Source organism: Stegostoma tigrinum, chromosome 2 (genome assembly GCF_030684315.1).
Source record: "Stegostoma tigrinum isolate sSteTig4 chromosome 2, sSteTig4.hap1, whole genome shotgun sequence".
In the NCBI taxonomy this organism is placed as follows: domain Eukaryota; kingdom Metazoa; phylum Chordata; class Chondrichthyes; order Orectolobiformes; family Stegostomatidae; genus Stegostoma; species Stegostoma tigrinum.
Genome location: NC_081355.1, coordinates 56,683,356 through 56,696,043, shown reverse-complemented (window position 1 = coordinate 56,696,043; position 12,688 = coordinate 56,683,356).

Sequence of the window (12,688 nt, the reverse complement as noted above, 5' to 3'; positions counted from 1 at the left end):
ATATGGCTGCAGGGTTCCCAAGCGGAATATGAGTTGCTGTTCCTGCAACCTTCGGGTGGCATCATTGTGGCACTGCAGGAGGCCCATGATGGACATGTCATCTAAGGAATGGGAGGGGGAGTTAAAATGGTTCACGACTGGGAGGTGCAGTTGTCTATTGCGAACCGAGCAGAGGTGTTCTGCAAAGCAGTCCCCAAGCCTCCGCTTGGTTTCCCTAATGTAGAGAAAGCCACAACGGGTACAGTGGATACAGTGTACCACATTGGCAGATCTGCTGGATATGGAAAGTCATCTTGGAGCCTGGGATGGGAGTGAGGAAAGAGGTGTGCGGGCAAGTGTAGCACTTCCTGTGGTTGCAGGGGAAGGTGCCAGGTGTGGTGGGGTTGGAGGGGAGTGTGGAGTGGACAAGGGAGTCGCGGAGAGTGTGGTCTCTCCAGAAGGCAGACAAGGGTGGGGAGGGAAAAATGTCTTGGGTGGTGAGGTCGGATTGTAGATGGCGGAGGTGTTGGAGGATGATGCGTTGTATCCAGAGGTTGGTGGGATGGTATGTGAGGTCTCGGGGATTCTCTTTGGGCAATTATTGCGGAGGCCGGGTGTGAGCGATGTGTTGTGGGAAATGCGGGAGACACCGTTGAGGGCCTTCTCGACCACTGCGGGGGGGAAGTTGCGGTCCTTGAAGAACGCGGACATCTGGGATGTGCGGGAGTGGAATGCCTCATCCTGGGAGCAGATGCGGTGGAGGCGAAGGAATTGGGAATAGGGGATGGAATTTTTGCAGGAGGGTGGGTGGGAGGAGGTGTATTCTAGGTAGCTGTGGGAGTTGGTGGGCTTGAAATGGACATCAGTTTCTATCAGGTTGCCTGAGATGGAGACAGAGGGGTCCAGGAAGGTGAGGGATGTGTTGGAGATGGCCCAGGTGAACTTGAGGTTGGGGTGGAAGGTGTTGGTGAAGCGGATGAACTGTTCAAGCTCCTCTTGGAAGCAAGAGGCAGTGCCGATACAGTCATCAATGTAACAGAGGAAAAGATGGGGTTTGGGGCCAGTGTAGGTGCGGAAGAGGGACTATCCCCTCCTCCCACCTCAAGCCGCACCTCCATTTCCCACCTACTAACCTCATCCTGCCACCTTGACCTGTCTGTCCTCCCCAGACTGACCTATCCCCTCCCTACCTCCCCACCTATACTCTCCTCTCCACCTATCTTCTCCTCTATCCATCTTCAGTCTGCCTCCCCCCTCTCCCTATTTATTTCAGAACCCTCACCCCATACCCCTCTCTGATGAAGGGTCTCGGCCTGAAACATCAGCTTTTGTGCTCCTGAGATGCTGCTTGGCCTGCTGTGTTCATCCAGCTCCACACTTTGTTATCTTGGATCCTCCAGCATCTGCAGTTCCCATTATCTGTGGCGTGAATGTTACTTGCCTAACACTTACCCACATAGGCATGTGGTGTGGGCCTGCATAGAATACTTGTAGATGAGGCCCTTAAGGGCCATTAGTTGGTTAGTTAAGGACTTTATAGGTCCAAAGATAGGCAAGCCTCCTGAAGCCTTCGCTGTCGCTGTAAAGGTTCACTCAGGGAACGATGGGAAGTAGGAAGGCTGCTTACCCGCCTTCAAACCCACCAATGGAGGAATCATAAAGTGCAGGCCCAGGAGTTAGTCACCAGTTCTGCATTGAAAGGATTAGTTCCAAGCTCTGTGTGATGGCACATTGGAGCTGGATTCCTCCAATGACGGTGACGATGCTTTCTGGCCGGCCTGCCAATCAACCTAGCACCCCAGTGTGAATCTATATTTTCCTTTAGGCCATAAAACTGTTCATCTGTCACCAAACCCTTCTGCAACATTGCTCATGGGATAGCTGGTGCACAAACTGCTGTGTCTCCCGCTCGTACCCACTGACTCCCATGTGCAGTCCCTGGCACCATACTGCTGTCTAAGGCAGGGGTTAGCTATCCAGGGTTCTAAAGCCACAGCAACTCTTTAACATCTCATTGTGGCACCCACTTAATGGCGTTTTGGCTGCCAATTTAGAATGATGAGCGAGGTTAGAAACCTATAAGACCTCTTAGAAACCTATAAATTGTAACAAGATTAGACAGGGTAAACACAAGAAGGACATTCCTGGTGACCAGGGAATGCAGAACCAGGGCTCACAGTCTAAGCATACGGAGTAGGCCATTTAGGACTGAAATGAGGAGAAATGCTTCACCTAGAAACCAGGGAGTGCCAAAAAATTGAATGAGTTCAAGAAGTAGACACAGTTCTTCGGAGTAAAGGGAACAAAAGGTGTGGGGATAAAGCAGGAACTGTATATTGAGTTGGATGATCAGCTATGATCATATTGTATGGTAGACCAGGCTTGAAGGGCCAAATGGCCTAATCCTGCCCCTGTTTTCTATGTTTCTGTGTTTCCATTTGTTACAATGTGGCAACATTGAGTTATCAATGCTCCTGCTTCTATTGGGCTACTTTACAACTGCATTTTGAAACAGAAAGTGTGTAATTTTTAGGGGACATGTTCATTTATAACCCAGCTGTGAAAGTCAATTTATCGATCTTGGCCTGGAGTGTGGGTACAGGCATACGTAAGGATGAGAATGCCCCTGCCCCCATCAGGAAGAAACTCCAATGTATGAATTGCAAATCTTTACTTTATAGTGTTCCTTTGCTCTTTAAATATTTTCGTCTTATGGTTGCCAGTAGTTTTTATTTTCAAAAAGTGGTCCTTACATGGTTCTTCAGGTTAATAAGGCTGCCAACCCTTGTTCTAAAGTAGATACAGTGTCAAAATCTAAATGAGTAGTTGCTAGTGTCACAACCAACAGGTGTGTCCGCAATGCGGTTTGTCAACTGTAGATTAATAGAAGCCATGTGGGCCCCTTTTAAATTGTTCTGAATTGAGTTAAAGCAGGCCAATAGTCAAGCTTTTGTTTAAACAGGTTAAAGCTTAACTACTATAAGCTAGCACTGAAAGTAAAAGTTCATAATGAAAAGGCAACAGCAAGTTTCTCCTTGAATAACATTGCACAGCCTGTTCTTGGTGTATTGCTATTTGTATCATTTAGAAACAATATGGAGAAAGCTCACTGTGATAATGCCTGGTTTTCTGTTGACACAAAATTATGTAACTGCATGATAGGGGCTAGAGAAATTAATAATGTTAAATAATGTCACATATATGGGGTAGGTTAGCTCGGTTGGTTGGATAGCTAGCTTGTAACCTGCATGCTTACCTTCAGCAACTGAATCATCTTACTGAATTGTCTATGACAGGCAGATAGAATCTCGGTTAAGGTTTCATATTAAAGACATTGCAGCACTCCCTCAGTATTGTCAGCCAAGGTTTTAAATTTGAAGTGTTGGACATACTCAGCAGCTCTGGCGGCATCTATGAAGAGAGAAAGAAGGGCTATCATTTTTACTCCAGATTTCCTTCATGTGCTGTATTTTGCTTTTTAAGACCAGCAGTTGCCCACATGTCTGAAAATGGCACTTGGAGCCATGACTTTCAGAGTCTGAGATTTATAGTTGATTAGCTGTTTCCAAGGAATCTGGGCCTCATTAATGACATATCAGGAGAGAGGCAGAATGCAGAAAATTACAGTCACGTGCTGAATATGTTGAAAATTGAATCGAGAGAGCAGCAGCTATGAGAGGCAGGAAGGAGTGAAGGTGGATGGGGGACAATGACCCAGAGGCTGAACAGTCGCCAGCTATGCTAGAGTTGCAACAAGAAAGATGAATTTAGCAGCATATATTGGAAATCATTTCAATGAAAAAGTAAAGGCCTTGCTAAGGACACTTCTTGCAACAAAGCTCATACACAACATCACTTTCCACTTAATCCCTGCACTAACTTGTAAACATTCTTTCACTTTCCATGCAGAAATATATTCCAGTACAAATGAACCACACACAAGATCAAAATCCAAAGAATTTATTTCTTTGCCAGTGCGCTGTCAATGTATTCTTTTTCACTCTCATTCTTCCCTTTTGTGGCTGAGTATGGCAAGTGTCTCTATTGGTCATACTCTCCTACTTATTAATCTAATGCGTCTTTCTGGTGCAATCTTTTTGGGAGAAGAATGTGAAGTGGTTCAGGGGAATGTGCCCAAGACCTCACAGGACTTTTAGCGAAGCTGTACCTTCTTGCACAAGATGATAAAAAGGACCTGCTACTGCAGGAGCTATGTCTGACCCCTGCAATATCTGACGTTTCGGGCCCAGACCCTTCATCAGAGGGTGATGAAGGGTCTGGGCCCGAAACGTCAGCTTTTGTGCTCCTGAGATGCTGCTTGGCCTGCTGTGTTCATCCAGCCTCACATTTTATTATCTTGGAATCTCCAGCATCTGCAGTTCCCATTATCCCTGCAATATCTGCCAGGTCTGTCAGTTTGCTGTTTGATCATGCAGCATTTCAATACATGCAACGGCTAAAAGGGTCACATTAAGGAACAGATTACTCATTCATACTGAGTTCTTTAGTATTGCATTTTACCTTCTGCCAACTGAACCTGCAAGTTAACCTTGAGTTTCCTGAACTAGGACTCCCAAGTCCCCTTGTGCTTCAGATTTCCAAAGTCTTCCCCCATTTAGAAAATAGTCCATGCTGCTATTCTTCCTATCAAAATACATGAATTTACACTTTCCTGCATTTTATTTCATCTGCCATTTCTTTGCCCAATCTCCCAGCCTGCCCAAGTCCTTCTGCAACCTCGCCTCTTCCTCAACATTACCTTACCCTCTACCTATCATTGTGTCATCTGCAAACTTAGCAACAATGCCCTCAGTTCCTTCATCCAGATCGTAATGTATATCATAAATAGTTGTGGTCCCAACAGGGAGACCTGCAGAACTCCACCGGTCACTGGCTGCTATCCTGAAAAAGATTAGTTTATTCCCACTCTTTGCTTTCTGCCAGTCAGCTATTCCTCTATCAACGCCAGTACCATGCCTCTAGCACCATGGGCTCTTACCTTATTGAGCTGATTCCTGTGCAGCACCTTGTCAAAGACCTTCTGGAAATCTAAGTAGATCATGTCCATTGTCTCTTCTTTGTCTAATTTGCTCATTACTTCCTTAAAAAATTCTAACCGATTTGTCAGGCAGGACCTCCCCTTGACAAAACCATAATGACTGTACTCTATTTTACTTTGCACTTCAAGTACTCCATAATCTCAACCTGAATAATGGCCTTACCAACGACCAATGTCAGGCTAACCCTGCCTATAGTTTTCTGACTTCTGTTTCCCTCCCTTCTTAAATCAGGGTGTTACGTTAGCCATTTTCCAGTCCCCAATGATCCTCCCCAACTCCAGAGTTTCCCAAAAGATCACCACCAATGCTTCTACAATCTCCTCAGCTGTCTCCTTCACAATTCTGGGATGAAGTCCATCTGGTCCAGGTGATTCATCCACCTTCAGAATTTTCAGGTTCCTTAGCACCTTCTCCCTAGTGATGGCCACTACATTCACCTCTGCCCCCAACTCTCACGAAATTCTGGCTGTTGCTGGTGTCTTCCAATGTAAAAACTGATGAAATCTACTGCTTCAGTTCCAGTGCCATTTCTTTGTTCCCCATTACTACTTTTCCAGCCTGACTTTCCGGTGGTTTAACATCCCCTCTTGCCTTTCTCTTACCATTAAATATCTAAAATAACTCATGAAATCTTATTTTACGTCACTAGGTAGCTTGCCCTGATATTTCATCTTCTTCTCCCCTCACCCCTTCCATTGCTTTTTTTTTAGTTATCCTCAGCTGACTTTTAAAAACTTCCCAAACCTCTGGCTTCCCACTAATCTTCACGAATTTGTATGCTTTTTCTCTTATCCTGTCCTGGCTTCCCTTGTCAGCCATGGCTGCTTCATTTTCCCCTTAGTATGTTTCTTCATCCTGGAGGTGAATTTCCACTGTGCCTTCAGAATTACCCCCAGAAACTCCAGCCATCGATGTTACATTAACTTTCCTGCTAGGCTCCCCTTCCAATCAACTCTGGTTAGGCCATCCTTCATGACTTTGTAGTTGTTTTTACTCAGTTGCATTACATGATATCTGTTTCCAGCTTCTGAGTCTTAAGTGCAGGGTGAATTTTGTCATATTATGGTCACTGGCCCCTAGGGGTATCCTTTACCTTAAGCTCCCCAATCAAGCTTGACACATCAAACCAAATGCAGAACTGCCTGTTCCCCAATGAGCCCAACTGCAAGCTGCTCCAAAAAGTCACCTTGTAGAGATTCCACAAATTCCTTTTTTTGAGATCCACTACCAATGTTTCCCAGTCCACCAGCGCATTAAAGTCCCCCATGACACTTGTAATAGCTTTTCTATTGCTTGGTTTAGTTTATTCCCTCACTTCTTGACATTTCTGTGGGTCCAGAGTCATACATAGGCCAGACCAGGTAAGGACAGCAGGTTTCCGTCCCTGAAGGACATTAGTGAACCAGTTGGGTTTTACAATTGACACTGATTACATGGTCACCACTAGGCTAGCTTATTAGTTTATTTGCCCTGTGGAGTTTGAACCCCAGAGCATTAGCATGAGGTTCTTGATTACTAGGTGCAGTGAAACTGCCATGGCACTATCATCTTAATCCATTTGCTTGCAATTGTACTACACTGCTTTCAGCATCTGAGATACCACTGCATAATGAGGTATTGGATCCCTCCATATCAGAATTGATTCCATATTGACTGTTTACAGATTGCCCAGTGACATTTTACAGGGAGTTGGGCAAATGATTTGTTGTTAGCAGCATTGCCTTTAAAGAACAGCTGTATACGCACAGGAGCTGCTGAACAATTAAATGGCCAGCAGCTCAGCAGGCTCTGTAGTGCCACCATGAGTGAAGGCCACTTCTAGGACTGCACCTGCAAAAGCAGTGCACCATGGAATGATGCCCCCTGCCAAACAGGTAAGTGGGACCTGGACATACAGGCTTGGGAGATTGAGGGGAATGAATTGGTACGTGCTGGACAGCAAACTGCAGGCAGATAGCCAAAGTGGTCAGGGGAATCCCTCTGTTTGCCAAGGAGTTTCTGAAGAGAAGGGACCTCAATCCAAACGTGCAAGGGGGTTCCCAGCATTCACAAGACAGTTCCCCTTACCCTGTGACAGTAGCCGTGACAATATGCCTTAGATGACATGTAAGAAGCTCAGAATTTGTCCGTGTGGAAGGCTCATCCTCCACTTTCCCTGCCACTGGTAAAATTGTGTCTGTCATTGCAAAGAAGATGTGTCCAATTTCTCCACCTTCCCTCACTTCGTACAGGCCCACTGCCTCCCAGCCATGTCCCAGGGGGTTGATAAAATCTAATTAGCCTGCTCTATTGACTGAAAATAAGAAGCCAAAGCAATTGCCTTTTGTGGAGGAACCCCACTGAATTAAGGGTAGTAAGTATTCCTTTCAGTGACTTCTCTCTGCTTGATATTTGGGGCTTTGCCAGAAAGGGAGGAGTTATCTTTCCTCCTGATACCACTCATCAGATACCCTGAAGGATCTTCTGCAAAGTAATGAGCAAATGATAAACATTTAGCCACGGCAGGAAGTGCTGGCAGTTTGTTGAGGGGCAGCAGCTGCGATTTTATAGTGCTGGCATTGATATCATGGAGTACACATGTAGTGCAAGACCAAATCAACACTGGTATGCTCCATAATTAAGAAAATGAAGTAAACTTGGAAATTGCTGGTGGTTTTGCACCCAACAGTCATGGCTCAAGATGTAATGCTGCTGAGATAGTAGGAACTGTGTAATGTTGCTGACCTCCTATTGGAGATTCTTCAGAATTCTATGCTATTTTGGACGTTCCAGGCATTAAAGATAACTCAAACGAGAAAAAAATCTTGACCCTAGAACTCAGAGCTTTCACTTCTACAGACATCTGACCTGAATACATGTTTTGCCAAAAAAAAGACACTGAAGAAACAAAAGATTTCTGAAGAAAGGTCTAGACGTGAAACGTCAGCTTTCCTGCTCTCCTGATGCTGCTTGGCCTGCTGTGTTCATCCTGCTCTACACCTGGTTATCACAAAAGAAAGAGAAACAGTTTTGGAGTACAGAAGCTGAGAGGAGCTTTGGTTTTGGACCCAGACAGCAGAACAATGTTATTCATTTTGATATATGTCCACAAACCAGATAATGTTAATAATGCTGCCTCAGTTAACAATATTTGACAAGAGCTGAGGAATATCTAGTCAGAGTTGAATGGAGAATCACCGTAATAAATTCAACTCATCATGAGTTGCAACATGATTCCGGAACATGCTGATTAATCCAACTGTCTGGAAGACATTACAGTGGATATTAAATTTGATCTCATTGAATTTTGTTTAACTTTTGTGAACAGGAAAGTACCAGCTGCAGATTAGATGATTTGCATAGACATCAGCTTATGCAAACTTGGGCACAAACCTGCCAGCCCCTGGATAGTGCGAGGATTAGCAAGAAAGTTGGGAAAATTGAGGGAGATGAGCCGTAATTAGATTCTTAATACCCAGAGCAAAAAAATTGTATTCTCCAACCAAGTGTTGAACAGTGAAACCAAAGTTTTGCGCGTAAGTGGCTTATTCAAAACAATTTGCATTCACTAGCAAGTCATTCTTTGTTAATCATGTCTCGTTGACATGCAGTATCCCAGATAGAAACTAAACGGCATCAATTCTCATCAGAATGGGAACTTAGCCACTTCAGCTTTCCACCTGATCCTCCAAGCCACCATCTTGAACAGCAGTCACCAACATCTCAGGGCAGGCTCCATTCCTGTGATCTCAAGCAACCCACCTTTCACAATATGTTAGCATTGGGCTCATGCCAGCCTCACAGCACCCTAACAGCTCATCACCAAATCAAATACAATGTGGTTCTGCACGTCAGTGCTGCACTTTGGAGTGTACTGGCAACTCTCATTGTAATGCTGCTGGCAGGACACTATGTGCTTAGAGACAGGCATGTAGCTGTTGGATTGGACCACGTTGCACCTCAAAATTTCTCAGTGTCTTAGTATTCACTCACTTTGTGCTCACTTCAATGCTTGTTGCGTCCATTGCCTTTTTGTGCTTTGACTGCCTCAGCCAGAGGTTAAAGGCTCACAGTACTTGTAGGTTGATTTGGGTTATAGTGTGCCCATAAAGCCAGGCAGTTTATCATGGTTGTGAGCAGTAAGCAGTTAAGGGGGTGAACATGTAGCTGTATGGCACCCTGCCAAGTCAAGCTCACACCTGTACCACATGCCACAGTGAAAATGGAAAACACTCTCATGTCCTTCAACCAAATGATCATTTCTCAAAGTCTCAGGGCAGTGGTCCTCAGTCGAGACAACAGAGACTCTTCTTAACCAAAGGGTCCCATTACAGTCAAGAACAGTCTCCAGTCTTAGTCAAGGGACTCAGACATGGTCAATCAAGGACTGGAGATGGTAAGGGTTAGGAGGTCCATGCCTCTACAGTCTGGAGAATAGTCAACAGCTACCCCTACACCTCCCCCTCACCCCAATCCCAGGCCCTAAGAAGACGTTCCACATCAAACAGATGTTCACCTGCACATCTGCTAATGTGGTATACTGCATCCACTGTTCCCTTTGTGGCCTCCTTTACATCGGGAAAACCAAGTGGAGTCTAGGGGATCGCTTTGTGGAGCACCAACGGTCGGTTCGCAACAAACAACTGCACCTCCCAGTCAGAAACCATTTCAACTCGCCATCCCACTCCTCAGACAACATGTCTATCCTGGGCCTCCTGCAGTGCCACTATGATGCCACATGAAGGTTGCAGGAACAGCATCTCATATTTCACTTGGGAACCCTGCAGCCCAAAGGTATGAACGTGGATTTCACAAGCTTCAAAATCTCCCCTCCATCGACTGCATCCCAAAACAATCTTAGCTCATACCCGCCTCCCTAACTTGTCCTCCCACTTGTCCACTCCTCCCACCTCAAGCCCCATCCCCATCTCCTACCTACTAGCCTCATCCTGCCTTCTTGACCTGTCCATCCTCCTTGGACTGACCTAGACCCTCCCTAACTCCCCACCTACACTCACCTTTACTGGCACCCATCATGCCTCCTTGAATTGTATATCTCCTCTCACCCTATCTTCTCCTTTATCCATCTTCTATCTGCCTCCCCCTCTCTCTATTTACTTCAGAATTCCCTTTCCCTCCCCCATTTCTGAAGAAGAGTCTAGACCTGAAACATCAGCTTTCCTGCTCCTCTGATGCTGCCTGGCCTGCTGTGTTCCTCCACCTCCACACTGTTCCCTCAGATGTGTTCTCAGCCAGTTCTCTGAGTGCCAGCAATCTGCAGCATTTCTTTCTGGACCAGCTACTGAGACACGGCAATGATGTGCTCACCAGCATGTGTTTCTGAATTGAATCTGGCTAAAGTCCCCATCAAGGCGTCAGTATCTGAGCTGCTGAGCAGTGCAGGAAGCAGCCTTGTCGGTGCATCCTCTGAGAGATCTGTGTCTTCTTCCTCAGAGATGGAGGAGGAGGTGTTTCATGGAGCTTCCCTCCTGATGGTGAAGGCAATGCAGATTCCACTTCTGTCTGCAGCAGACAAAAGAGAGAATGAATCGCAAAATAGGGCATGTTAAGAATGCATTGACAGTGGCAGTAACAGGACAACAGCACAGCAATGGACCATGATTCTTACTTCTTTGCCAGGACGTGACCTTTTTCAGTATCATCAATTGAGTAATTATGGTTCACCAGCCACGGCAAGGATCCTGTCATTGTAGGAGTTGAGGAGATGAACACCAGGTGCCATCCCACCCATCATGGCTCTTTCTGCTCTATTGTAGACTACATTCTCTTGGATTGGGACAAAGGGAGAAACTAAGTGAGATGAGTGGGCACCACAGAGGGCACACAGGGTTAACTTTGAGAAGGGATTGGGTGGGAAAGTGCAAGTGAGGGAAGATGTAATTGCCAGAGCATTTCAGAGAGAGTGACCATAACTCAGTAAGAATTAAAGCAATCATGGAAAAGGATAAACATGTACCAGAAATAAAAGTTTTGAATTGAAGGAAGACTAATTTTAATATTCTAAGACAGGGTCTGGCCAAATTGGGCTGGCAGCAGTTACTTGTGGGAGAATCTTCATTGGAACAATGGGAATCTTTCACAGAAGGAAATATCAGCCAGGGATTTAACTTCACCAATATTAACCGGGCTGGACGATGTGTAAAGAAATGTATGCATAAGAACTTTATAAGCCAGCATGGAAAAAGTCCTACAAGAGTGGAGGGTGGTGCTAGACCTAACTTTGGGGAACAATGTCTAAAGATAGGAGTGTCATTGGCAGTGAGCAAAAGTGACAATAACTCAGGAAGATTGAAGGTAGTTGTGACAAAGAACAAATTACTGGAAGTAAATGTTCTGAAAGCGGGGGTCAGGGGTAAGGGGTGGGGATGGAACTGGTTCTCATATGAAAAGACAGGATCTGACCTAAATGGAACTTCTACTTTGTATGAAAACCTACATCAGAGCATAGAAATCATTCAGAAAGGAAATAGTTAGAGTGCAGGTCCAACATATTGCTGCAAAGGTAAAGAGTAAAACCAGCAAATCCAGAGAACCCTTCATATTAAGGGTTGTATAGAACTGGATTAAGGAAGCTTATGGCTCAGATACTGAGGGATCAAACAGCAAATGCCCTCACGGAGTTACTTGAAAAATAACTGTGGAGAACCAAGAGGAGACATGAAGAAACACTGACGTGTAAAATAAAGGAAAATCCAAAGGGTTTTTTTAAAAGTTTTTTTTTCTGGGGTAGAGGATAATCAGGGAAGGAGTAGGGCCCATAGGGACCAAAGTGGTAAATTGCGGGCCCGGCTGGAAGATGGAGATGATGTTTTAAGTGAGTGCTTTGCATCAATGTTCAGGATATAATGTAGGTATAGAAATCAGGGAAGGTCACAGGGACCTTGGCATGTCTGTCCACAGATTCTTGAAAGCAACAGGCCAGGTGAATAAATAGTTAAGAAGCATAAATGCCTTTGTTAGTCGAGACACTGATTATAAGAGCAGGAAAGTTACAATGGAACTATAGGAGATATCAGGCCATGGCTGGAGTGCAGTATGTAATTTTAATTGTCACACTACAGGACAGAATGTTTACAGGCAGCACGGTGGTTCAGTGGTTAGGCATTGCTGCCTCACAGCGCCAGAGACCAGGGTTTGATTCCAGGCTCGGGAGACTGTCTGTGTGGATTCTCTCGTGTTTGCATGGGTTTCTTCTGGCTGCTCCAGTTTCCTCCCACAGCCCAAAGATGTGGAGGTTAGGTGGTTTGGCCATGGGAAGTGCAAGGTTACAGGGATAGTGTAGGGGTCTGGGTGAGATGCTTCTCAGAGAGTTGGTGGACACTCGATACACCAAAGAGCCTGTTTCTACACTGTAGGGATTCTAGGATGTGATTGGACTGGAGAGGGTGCAGGGGAGATTCACCAGCATATTGCCTGGGCTGGAGCAATTCATCTGTAAAGACAGAGTAGCTGGGATTATTTTCCTTTGGGTAGAGCAAGGCTGAGGCTGGGAATCTGATAGGGATATACAAAACTATGAGCAGATAGTGGAGGGAGGAAGAAAGATTTCGCATTAGCAGAGAGATCATCAACCACGGGGCAGAATTTTAAGGTGAGGAAAAGATGGTTTAGGGGTGACTTAAGAGAGATTTTTATTTCACCCAGACGAT